The sequence below is a fragment of the Dreissena polymorpha genome, chromosome 15 (assembly GCF_020536995.1).
Source record: "Dreissena polymorpha isolate Duluth1 chromosome 15, UMN_Dpol_1.0, whole genome shotgun sequence".
Classification (NCBI taxonomy): domain Eukaryota; kingdom Metazoa; phylum Mollusca; class Bivalvia; order Myida; family Dreissenidae; genus Dreissena; species Dreissena polymorpha.
Genome location: NC_068369.1, coordinates 53,767,902 through 53,781,372, shown reverse-complemented (window position 1 = coordinate 53,781,372; position 13,471 = coordinate 53,767,902).

The following is a 13,471-nucleotide window of genomic DNA, read 5'->3' as shown; positions in this document are numbered from 1 at the left end:
TTTTAACCGTGTAGGTTTGAGTCGTCAAGACCCAAGTAGAAACAAGACATACATTATTTTATGTACAGTGCGGTTGAGGCTAATGCTGCGTTTACATTATGTTCCCGGCAGCCACGGCAGTCCCGTTTGTCAGAAACGTATCGCGCCGTGTGACTAATGCAATGTTTGACCTTCAATCCAAGGTTTTCTAGGTTGTGCTAAGTTTCCTCACGGTTTATCAAGGTATCCGTGACGTGCCGTCGAAGCGAAAACGCGGCCCTTCGACGGTGCGCTAAGTTTTCATCCACGGATGTATAAATGTTGCTTCAAGGTACGATGCGTTCTGTTAAGTTCATGCACGTTGTTTGCGTGTGTCATGTAGGTCTGATACGTTGTACACGTTTATCATTCATTTGTCGCGTTCTGTCAAGATACCGTGCGGATCAAACGTAGACATCCGAGAGGTTTCAAGCACGATTGTGCTCCCGGAATAAAATAAAACTCTCAAGCAACATTATTTTTTTATAACAAAATAATTCCAGTGACATGGATGTGAACGACGAGGATGATTTTGTGCTTGCCTGCTTATTTGCAGCATTAATAAAATCTTTGCGTTGTAAAGAGCTGAAAGAAGCACAAAAGTCCGGGAAAAGACGAAGAAGGAGGCCAAGATCCCTGTGGGTTCGGCCATGGCTATCGGAAGCTAGAAGGTAGCAGCAAGAGCACTTTGATGCATTTCTTACCAGGGAACTCCGCAATGAAGATATCAACACCTTTCAGAATTATCTGAGGATGCCCCCAGAACTTTTCGACGAGATCCTTGAAAGGATATCTCAAGTCATCTCAAGACAAGATGCGAAGTTTCGCTCTTCCCTTACACCTGAAACTGGCACTGACTCTGATGCATTTGGCTACAGGAAGGGACAATTATGTCACTTTCCTATGCGTTTCGGTGCTGTAAGGCAGCAATTTGTCATATGGTTCCTGAAGTATGCAGCGCTATTGTCCAGGCCTACAACGACGAAGTGTTCACCGTTCCTGTGACACCGATGAGTGGAGATCTATCTCCCATGAATTTGGAGACATGTGGAATTTTCCACATGCCGTTGGGGCTCTAGACATTAAGCATGCCACCAAACACAGGTTCCTTGTACCACAACTATAAGGGATTTTACAGCATCCCTGTCCTTGCATTAGTAGATGCCCAGTATCGTTTCATATGGATTGAAGTCGGTGGAGTTGAAATGAGAGTTTCCTGAATAGCACGGTTTTATATACTCATCTTCAGACCGCGCGAATCGTGTCAGACCGTACAACAACTCAAATGGCCGTAACGCATCTGCCTGAAAAACGCAACACACGGTAACGGGTCGGCATAAACACGTAGCAAAACGGCTGTCAATTATCATAGCTTGTCGTGGTAATCTTGACAAAACGTAACAAAACTTGATAGAAACTCAACATGTTGGGGGAATTAATAGGATTCCCGTCAGAGTACGGACCCTTTTCGGGTTCTGTTACGGCCTGCTACGTACTGTCAAGTTTTGTTGCGTTTAAAAAGTTCTATCACGTTCTCATTTCCACCGTGGCTGCCGTGGCAAATTTGTTGACAGTTTAAAATGTTGGCACGGCAACCACGGCAACCCCGTTGTGTCACGTTTGGCTATCCCGTTTTCCTACGTTGCCTCACGTTCATCCCGTTTCCTCCACGGTGGCCCGAAACGTGATTGCCGTGGTCGCCGAGAACACAGTGTAAACGCAGCATAAGCAAGGTTTTCACAAATCGATACGCAGATTTGTCTTCGCAGAAAATATGAAGATATAGAATATATATAGTATAATATAGTAATGCAATGGAAGACTTACAGGTGCGGCGGGAAATACACGATGGCGGATAATTGAACGGTAATCACAGTTGGATTTTAAACCAACGTCTGGATCAAGTTGACCAGCCCCTATGTATGGTAAGATGTACCCTTGATATATGTCTATGGTCACATTTGTTAAATATGACTAAGACAATCGCAATCATGTTAATCAAGATTTAATGCATTTTATACAATATCATATATAGTAATATTTTGTATCGTGTATGACTATTAAATGTACGTGAAGCTGTTCTGAATTAACTTTGAAATTTTCAAACGTAGTATCGCATAAAGATGGTGAGTTGAAAATACATTCAGAATTATTTCCCAAATAATGTTCAATGTGTAATGGCTAAGTATTAAGACTACAAATATGCCAATTACTCAGGGAAACGCAACAGGATGCCGTCTAAAGATAATTGTTTTCTTAATAATTTGGTCTTCTGAAGTATTGCCATTTTCTAAATATGTTAATATTTGCCTATGTGTATACAACGTTTTAAAACAATTTTGGAAAACCAAATATTAATGTTATTATGTTATTATTTTAATGTTAAAAACGTTTGTATTGCCAAATACCATAACAGCATTTTATAACATAAATAACATATATTACTCCTCATGCACGAAAACATATGGTCACTCCTTGTTTATATGCACATTCATTCATACGCATTGTTATTAACCGGGATATATGATTTTTATTTCTTGTTTAAATTATGGTGCTCAAATTCTTTTCTATACCGAAACAAAAGTTGTCGACCACATTCAACAAAAGCAATAAACAATGCAACATGAGCCTTTCAAATTGGCCTCTGGCAGGTGCATTCAAACATCAGAATGGAAACCAATTTCAATGAACGGTGACAAACGGATTTATTGATTTAGGAGAGAGTTTACTTTATCGCTTTGGTTTGAGTGTACGACGCACTTGTCGGTTCCTATTGAGCTTAAGGTCGTTAAATTATCATTCAAATACGGGAACAATTGATACTTATATTAAAAATCAGTAAGCTGAGTTTTTCGGGGCGCATTATTGATCATACTAGCAGTGTTAATGGTTCGATTTGTAATTATCTCTTATTGTGTTGTATTTATTTGTTGTCCGTCGTCAGTATGTTTCTATTAATTAGAAATATTGCATAGATGAAAATATCATGAAATCAATTGAATCAACTAGGATTGTAATTAAAAAGATCGAGGATAAGTATTTCTCAATCAATAATGAAAATATGATTTATTGTTACAAATGGAGTGATATATTGCTGTTCATAAATGTAAGGTCTTGTTCAAAAGCTACATTTGAATTCTGTAATATATCTATTCATCTATAAATGAAGTTCATTGTACTTATTCAGTGAAGTTAATCTTTAATCAATTGATAGAATGCATAAATGTGAAAGTTCTATGTTGATGTGTAGAAACTCGGAGCACAAATTGATATTAGTTATTTCAGGAATTACATTTAAAAAATAATTAAAGGATTAATAGAAAACTATTGTTAGATGAGTTTTACATTTACGATTTAAGTGATTATCATGACGCAATTATATATAGATGGATCCAGAACGAGTCTGGCAGTGTACATTGTTATAGCTGTCACTAATTCTTGCATATGTGAAGCTTATAAATAGTGTGTATTTTATTTGCCGTTATCTAGAAATTATCATTAAATTTATTCCTACATTGATTCAACAATGTATGCAAACAAAACATGATTTGTTTGATTACAAAACAAAAATAAAACAGTGTTCTAATAACAACATTTACACTTTAAACTACCGTTCCCTGTGCGAGACCTATTGTTGAAACCCTGTCTTATAAATTAATAGATCTTAATCTTCTATGAACACATTGTCACTTTCTGATCAGAGTGTCTATAAATGAGTCATTATTAAACCTTTTGAGTCTTGACAATCCGTGTTGTTTCTCAACAGAATAAGACATGTTAAATAAGTATTACATTACGAAATCAATGAAATATTTAATGGTATTCTTTTTTATGCATACATTTGTTGCTGGTTGGTCCAATATGCAAATTCTGTCGAAGGGTCGAGTTAATTGTTTCGATGGCTTCTTTGCGTCAAATTAACTTAATCAGCTGCATTCGCATTGCGCTGTTACAGGAGTCGCAAGGTATATATTATATCTCTTTTATGACTCATACCGTTTGATTGACGATAGCAACAATGTTATTAAGGTTGTGCTTATTGTCAAAACTTACCAGACATATGGTAACACAAATTACCTTCTAATTGCTGTCGTTCCTTTATTATGTAAATTTCACTGAAATAAACATCGATCAATTACATTAGCAATCATACTTAAATGATCAAAAATGCTATTTGTAATTACCGAACTCATCACAATAGCGTTATCAATAGTAGTTGTAGTGTGATCATTAAGAATATTGTATCATAAAATTGTGTTTTGAATCTCATCAAACTATGCACAAACGTTAATTAAATGTCTTATGGAAAAAGATACAATAAACGAAACTTGTTTTGCAATTGAATATTTAATCGACTTAGCATTATAAAGTATCTTTATTAGATTCCAGCTTCCACATCTTCAGCCTCGTTATAAAAGGAGGCAAAGTCCAACAAAACTCAATATCGGAAATTTGGAATGGATCTACTGCCTAAACAATATAAGACAATACATAAACACCCTTCAACATCTTACAATAATCAATATAGTCGTGATCTTTGCCTTGAAACATTGAATTGAAATTTCCTGATTTGACTATATGTATCAATTTCCATATTCATTGGTAAGATCAATATCATTTGTGTTATAAAATTTGTGTTCTATACTAGTTAATAAAGTGACTATCGTTAAAATGGTTTTGTTAAAACATTTACTTTTCAAATCGACGTGAATTTCTTACAAGAATGTTAATGCAATATGCAGATTAACTATTTGAAGCAAATATCGATTTTCAACTTAAAAAGAACACCATCATTATCGACCAACTGTATTACTAACAATGAATGCCCAACAGACTCGTAATTTTCAGACCCATATCCCTTTATTTAAATACTATGTAGAATAATATAATAAACCCTATACTTCAAACCTAAAAAGTGTCATTTTATCCACATTAATATATATGATAAATATTATAAATTGACAACAATACTATATTTTATTGATAATTCGTTATAAAATCTCGAATTATCACCTTAACTAGTGGTTCATTTAATCTAGTTCTGGGCTAATGAACTCCAGACGGTTTCCTCTTGATCCGGCATAAGTGACCATCGCTGTCGCCCATCACCCATAATGAGATCGTTAGTGGTTCATATCGTAATGGTAAAGAGACATTGGTGATTTCGGAGACGTATAAAATCAGCAGACATACACATATGTATATGATGAACCTTTAACAGCACACAATTAATAAAATCAGTGTCCATCATTAAGTCCTGCATTTGTGGCACTTAACGAATGCCTAAGAAATGTGTAAGGCACACACTTAGACACAAATGAACTGCATTGCAATACATTAAAGGTTTACTATATAACTCATGCTTACATACATCCGATGCACAAACCCGAACAAGACAATTGTGGCTTTTTGAAACAATATGAAATGAAAATGGACCGACTAAATCTCGTCTTTGATTGAAACGCTAAAATACATAACATGATATTGTTATACTATCCAGTTCATCGGTAAGAATGATATCTTTCAATTATTGTTTTTAAGTGTTGCTTGTGGCCTCGTAACACCATTAGGTTAGACACAAATAAAAGAGAAATGTTTTGGTAATATATCTGCGCAAAACACCACACTGGCTTTGAAATATAATATTGATTCGTATCCCATGCAAAACTGTGCGCATATGTCTTATGTAAAAGTGCAATTCACATATGTACATTTGTTACAAAAATAGTTTTGTTTAACGAAATCGTAAACAAATGTGTGTATGTCCAATGGATGCTTTTATTATTTAAGAAATAATTCGTGTACGTTATAGTTTGTTGTCGAATAACCCACGGCCGGAAGTTGAGATGCGTAGGGATTAAATCGCGAATGCGAGGCACGAGTGATTTGAAACCACGCATCTAAACTTCCGGCCTTGGGTTATTCGATAACAAACTATAACGTTCACAAATTATTTCGATTGAAACACGGTTTTTAATTACGGTTTATACAATGTATCTTATTTTTCGTGTGTACTATTTTATGTGAAGTTCCGCCCATAAAAATAACTTTCGGCTGTTCTGTCGATCAGATCTCCACCCTCAATAACAGCCAAACTGCAAATACCGGATTATTACGCTGGTGGAAAATGTATCGGCATGGAATTTTTAGTAACAGCACGTGCTTTCAGTGTATAAGCTCCGTCCATAATTATTGCATAATAACCTATAGACGATTTTCTTCTTTGTTTATATGAAATTGCCGTGTTAGAAATAAGGTTTTAATTATTGTGCCACAATATATAGTTCGTATCACTAACGCTTGTATACAAAAAATAAGATTATAAACAGTTTTACAAATGAGATTGTCGCATAGGCTGGAGTATTTTGTGTGTACCATGATAAATCATTGATAAATTTGAATGTGTTGCATGATTTGTCGGAAATGAAAAATGAAAAATGGTAACTTAAATAAAAAGCTAGCTAAATAAATCCTCAACTAATTATGTTTGTTGAATTTTATTATACCTAGATTAAATTTACCCGTATCGTTTTTGGCCTGGGGCAAAGCCCCTAGGCCAATGTACTCATAACCGTTTTTTGAGATGAGCTGACTTGGCTGGCTGCCAAAACAACCACGAATGAATGAATTTGGAAAAGTCCGATTTACCACTTGGCGGTCATTCATGCGCTATCAAAGAAGAAGGACCTATACAAACAAATAGGTCCATGCAAAGAAGTTCTCAATAACCCGCATTGTGAATACAGAACATCACTATATAACATGACAGTGTCATAAAACGCGTAAAAAATATTATTGAAACAAAATTCCTAAGCATTGGGTACGACATGGTTTTTTTATTATTGTTTGCATATTCTTGCGAGAATAAGTTCCTCACTTGACGGTCTAGGCCGAAAATATACGAGTGTCTACGGAGACAGTAAGAAGAATTGTTTCTGATACATTTTTAAAGGTATTAGCACTCTAATGAACTTCGTGCTCCTTCCTTCGTACATATCCGTCAATCCGAATGTTATCCGGGAATGTGCAGAAAACTACGAATATTCTATAAATACGCTAGAAATACTAAATGTAGGATCCGCTAAATACAAAGACAACAAATATGGCCGACATTGTACTTGACAGATTGGTCGTTTAAAGAAAAAGCAATTTCCTATATACTATATTGAAAGAGAACGATTAATAAAAGTGTTATTATTGTTCATATTGATGTGACTGGAGTTAATGATAAACATCAACTAATGCATGGCAGTGTTGATATTTATGAAAAAAAACGATTCCTGGAAATACGATGTCAAACGGTTGAAAATTTTGACCACTGTGAAGAATTACGTTTAGAACCCGTGTCACTTATAACATTTTATATTGTTGGTGAGAAGTAAAAGGGGATAAAGTGGATTTATGCTTGTGTGATGACTGTAGCCATGTGAACGTGTTATCGTACGGCAAAACCCATCACGTAAAGAAGAGTCTTCAACTTTTCAAAAAGCCTTGTTTTGCTATTAATATTCTAATCAAGGGAGGTAAATTATATATTAAAAGTTTATCTTTAGGTCATGATTGTTTTGTTTTTTATATATGTTTTTAAACAATAAGTTGAAAAAACCTTAATTAAAGCTTATCAGATAAAAAAATAATAATGTGGCTCTTACAAAACCCCCGCTTTGTCGATAGTGGTAAACAACTGCGTACCGGTAAAGTTCAATCTAGCAGAAAAAGTTGTGTTGTAAATGCATGGAAATCAAGGACACGTTATTTGAATTTTATGACCGAGTATTGATGTTTTCCTCAAACAAACAACAAAAAAGTATATTATGTCCCAAATACAAAAATTACTATTCTGAAAACGATATACTTTTTGTGTGATCATCTATATATATATATATATATATATATATATATATATATATATATATATATATATATATATATATATATATATTATGTACATTCTTCATCCAAATGTTAATACCAAATACATGTATTATCCCTACTGGATATGTGGTGTTTACACTTACTTATTAATCCAGTTTAAAGGGGTTTATCATATAAAATACTAGTAATGACATGCTATGTCGTGAATGTCTGAATAAATAAAAACGATGACGCATATCATAATGGATCATTTCACACTTCTCATGAAACACTAATATCAGTTCTTACTCCTATACAAGTGCTTGTGTATTTGACATCTGTATATAATTATTTTGTTAAATAACTTGAAGAAAATGTTGTCAATTTATAGAAACAACTTTGAGAAGGCTTATTGAAGCCAAATTATAAGAAAAGACCAAATATTTTTATTTTAATAAATACAAATGGTTAAAATTATTCATACACAATTTGCAATTGTGCATAAATTTGTTCGACTGAAACTACCGGTAATTGATGATCTTATGAACCTGTCTGAATATAACTACATGTACTTGTCAAATATCAACTTCAACATTTCAGTGATACATTGTATGCTGATTACCTGTGCAGGAGGAAAATGAAACCAGACAGATTATGGACTCAAATTCAACCCGTAAAAAAGCGAGGAACTTGCAGTCACTGAGTGTTCTTGTTTACAGTCATGTGTTCAATGCTGCCACAACATAAATATTATAGCTGGCTCTGGACTCGACCTTATGCATCTTAACGCGATGGTCTCAAGAACATTTTTATAATGAATAACTTTGACGGTCAGCCCAGGGTCACCAATGCCAAGCGTCTTTTGGAGACACTTATTCCAACCTGTCGAAGTTCTTCAAAGAACTACCATGACAATCGTGTATTTGTTTTGTTTGTCATAATAAGTTTAATGTTTAATATCACTAGTATCACTAGTCATTGATACATTGATAAATCTATTTTCCTTTAAACGTTTTTGATTGAATGATTATATGTGCCTTGTTACTTAATTATTAATGTTCTTATTTCCCTGTAACATTTTCAAGTCTTATTTATAGAAGAACGCATTTCACGTGCAATTTCAAACAAGGTTAGCAAATCTTACTGCACTGAGTAGGTTCCATCTCACACATGATATATGAGATATATGTATGTTTATATGTTTATGGATTTATTATAGGCTTTTCCTCTTTTTTTTAAATCTTTTTATAATAATTTTTGAACATTTAGATCATCTCAATGCTCACATATAAAAATCTCAAATTCAGTATGGCGTTTCTGGAAAAGGGGGGTAGCCTTGATTGTAAAGCCGGAACTTTTCGTTTTCACTGGTGACCCCCATTTTTAGCTTATTATTATAAAGCAATGTCTTTGCCATCAACTACTAGTTTCTGTATAGTTTTTTGTTCGTTTGTAAGTTGTTTATTGTTTGCAAAGTATTTTATATTGTTTTCATTGTGTTCAACATGCTGTGCCCGTGCACGAAGTATTATGCCATCAAATTGTAGTTTTCAACGATGTTATTCCAAATGTTCCTATTTTTGGTGTGAGTATAAAGATTTCCATTATTTTTATCTCTAATTATGCGTTAAGAACAAAATTGAAATCACCTCCAACTAAAATGTTTTTATCTTAGTTATTTATTTAATTGGAATGTAATGTTTCATAAAATTTGGATTCATCTATATTCAGGCCGTAAACGTTTATTAATGTTAATTGTGTTTCGTGTATTATTATCCCCCGCCAGAGGCGGAGGGATATTGTTTTGGCGTTGTCCGTCCGTCCAGCTGTCCGTCCTGCACTTTTGTGTCCGGAGCCATATCTTGGAAGTGCTTTGGCGGATTTCATTGAAACTTGGTATGAGTATATATATGCATAAGAGGATGATGCACACCAAATGGCATTGCACACCATCTGTTAAAAACAGAGTTATGGCCCTTTGTATCTTGAAAAAATGCTTTTTACTATAGGCACTTTTGTGTCCGGAGCCATATCTTGGAAGTGCTTTGGCGGATTTCATTGAAACTTGGTATGTGTATACACATATGCATAACAGGATGATGCACGCCAAATGGAATCGTTCACCATCTGTTAAAAACAGAGTTATGGCCCTTTGTATCTTGAAAAAATGCTTTTTACTATAGGCACTTTTGTGTCCGTAGCCATATCTTGGAAGTGCTTCGGTGGATTTCATTGAAACTTGGTATGAGTATAAATATGCATAAGAGGATGATGCACGCCAAATGGCATTGTATACCATCTATCTGTTAAAAACAGAGTTATGGCCCTTTGTATCTTGAAAAAATGCTTTTTACTATAGGTACTTTTGTGTCCGGAGCCATATCTTGGAAGTGCTTTGGCGGTTTTCATTGAAACTTGGTATGAGTATATATATGGATAAGAGAATGATGCACACCAAATGGCATTGTACACCATCTGTTAATAATGGAGTTTTGGCCCTTTGTATCTTGAAAAAAATGCATTTGTTTGCGTGTCGGCAGCTATATCTTGGAAGTGCTTTGGCGGATTTCATTGACACTTGGAATGAGTATATATATTGATAAGATAATAATGCACACCAAATGGCATTGTACATTATCTGTTAATAATGGAGTTATGGCCCTTTTTATCTTGAAAAAATGCTTTTTTGAGTGTCAAATATAACACTTTTGTGTCCAGCAGCATATTGGCGGGGGATATCAATTCAACGAATTTGCTTGTTATATCTATACTTGCTTGTCTGCCAATTATTATTTCTTTCAAGTTATCCACTGTTATTCCTGTTTTACTTTTGATCAGTAAAGTGATGCCTTGTTTATTTGTATGTTGTCCGCTAAGATAAATATCTCCGTCCCATGCACTTTTCAATGTTTGTGCGCAGGTACGTGTGATGTGATTTTCCTGTAAAAGACTTTTTTTCGTCTAACCATTTGAAAATTTAAGTGTGTTCGTCTTAGTTATTTAGCCCTTTTACATTTAGAGTACATATGTTAATATTCATACAAAAGAAGGAGAAATACATGCCACTTTTCTTGTTTCTAACATTTTAAAATCATTTTGTAGAGCTAGATTATTTATTGATACTAAATTATACAAAATTATATTACGCTTTGACGTTAAAAACAATAACCTTCCATGTCGTTGATACATTCTGTTCATTAAATTGATCTACGTACTTGTTCATTTATTACAATGGTATTGTTAACTATGCCCTGCCTTCATTTAAATTGATCTCTATACCATTTTTTTTAAACATTTCATTATCATTAACACTTTGCTTTCCGCGTGGTAAGACCACCATTGTTAAATGAATGAATAATTTAGTGAATTAGTTAAATGTTAAATATTTTATAACACTTGTTAGTGATGCTATAAGATCCTGAACTTTTGTTATTTTGCATTTCTTTAAGAGCTAGTCCACATTCATATTCAGTTAGTAATCCGTCACATACTTCTTTTTCCTCTTCGTTTAAAGCATGATGTGTTTTTTTTACAGAGGATGTTATTTTCGACATTCTTTCGTTTATAGTGTTTCAAAAAAAAGGCTTGTTCTATTATTTGCAAAATATTCATATTCAGTTTGTAATCCTTCACATACTTGTTATTCCTCTTCCTTTAAAGCATGATGTGTTATTATTTTACAGAGGTTGTTATTTTCGACATTCTTTCGTTTATAATATTACGAAAAATAGGCTTCTTCTATTATTTGACTTTTATTTGTTATGTCCTTGCCATTAACTACTAGTCTGTGTATAGTTTTGTGTTTGCTTCTTTTCATTGTGTTCAACATGATGTGCCTGGCTCGAAGTATTATGCCATTGAGGTGTGTGTGATAAATTCCTTCTATTATAATTTTTTTATGCCCCCCTTCGAAGAAGAGGGGGTATATTGCTTTGCTCATGTCGGTCTGTCGGTCGGTCGGTCCGTCCACCAGGTGGTTTCCGGATGATAACTCAAGAACGCTTGGGTCTAGGATCATGAAACTTCATAGGTACATTGATCATGACTCGCAGATGACCCCTATTGATTTTGAGGTCACTAGGTCAAAGGTCAAGGTCACAGGTGAAGGTCACAGTTACTGGAAATAGGCATTTTAAGGATTTAGCATGGTTCAAACGATGGAAACAACTACCGTTTATGCATGTTATTTTTATTACAGCATTTGCCCCCCTTTAATTCATTTAAAATCTCATTTTACAGCAGAGATTCCAAATCTGACCTGTAAATGAGCCCCATATTTACTGCCAGTGCTAGGTTACCTTTTCCCATTTGATCATTCTTAAGTATTGGTATTGTAATGCTGCTGCTGCTACTGCTGCTGCTGCTGCTTCTACTACTACTACTACTACTACTACTACTACTACTACTACTACTACTAATACTACTACTACTACTACTACTACTACTACTACTACTACTACTACTACTACTACTACTACTGCTACTACTACTACTTGTACTACTACTACTACTACTACTACTACTACTACTACTACTACTACTACTACTACTACTACTACTACTACTACTACTACTACTTCTTCTACTACTACTACTACTACTACTACTACTACTACTACTACTACTACTACTACTACTACTACTACTACTACTACTACTACTACTACTACTACACCACCACCACCACCACTACACCACCACTACACCACCACTACAACAACACCACCACCACCACCACCACCGTTCACAATGACAAAAAACGTATTCACACAATGCCTGCTACTACAACTTATAGCCCATATAGAGGGGCATGCATGTTTTACAAACAGCCCTTGTTTTGTAAGAATTTCCTTCTTCAATGGAGGTGGTATAATTTGTGTTTCTTTTTTGCATCTATTTTTCAAGTGCTTCAATGACTTTTATGGCTTCATTTTCAAGTTTGTGTGTTTCTTTTTTTTAGCTTACCTGAGCACAACGTGCTCATGGTGAGCTTTTATGATCGCTTTTTGTGCGTCGTCTGTCGTGCAGCGTCAACATTTACCTTGTTAACACTTTAGAGGTCACATTTATTTCCAATCTTCATGAAACTTGGTCAGAACATGTGTCCCATTAATATCTTGGACGAGTTCGAAAATGCTTCTTGTTGTTGAAAAACCTGGGTGCCAGGGGGCGTGGCAGTTTTCCTAATATGGCTATTGTAAAACCTTGTTGAGACTCTAGAAGTTACATTTTTTCCAATCATCATGAAACTTGGTCGGAGCATGTATCCCAATATACTCTTTAACAAGTTCAAAAATGGTTCCGGTTGGAAGAAAAACATGGCCGCCAGGGGGCGGGGCAGTTTTCCTATTATGGCTATATTAAAACTTGTTCACACTGTAGAAGTCAAATTCATTGTCCAATCTTCATGAAACTTAGTCAGAACATTTGTTCTTATGATATCTTGGACGAGTTCGAATATGGTTCCGGTTGGTTGAAAAACATTGCTGCCAGGTGGCGTGGCAGTTTTTCCTTAAACGGCTACAGTAAAACCTTGTTAACACTCTAGAAGTCACATTTTTAGTCCGTCAGAACATGTTTCCCAATAAAATCTAAAACG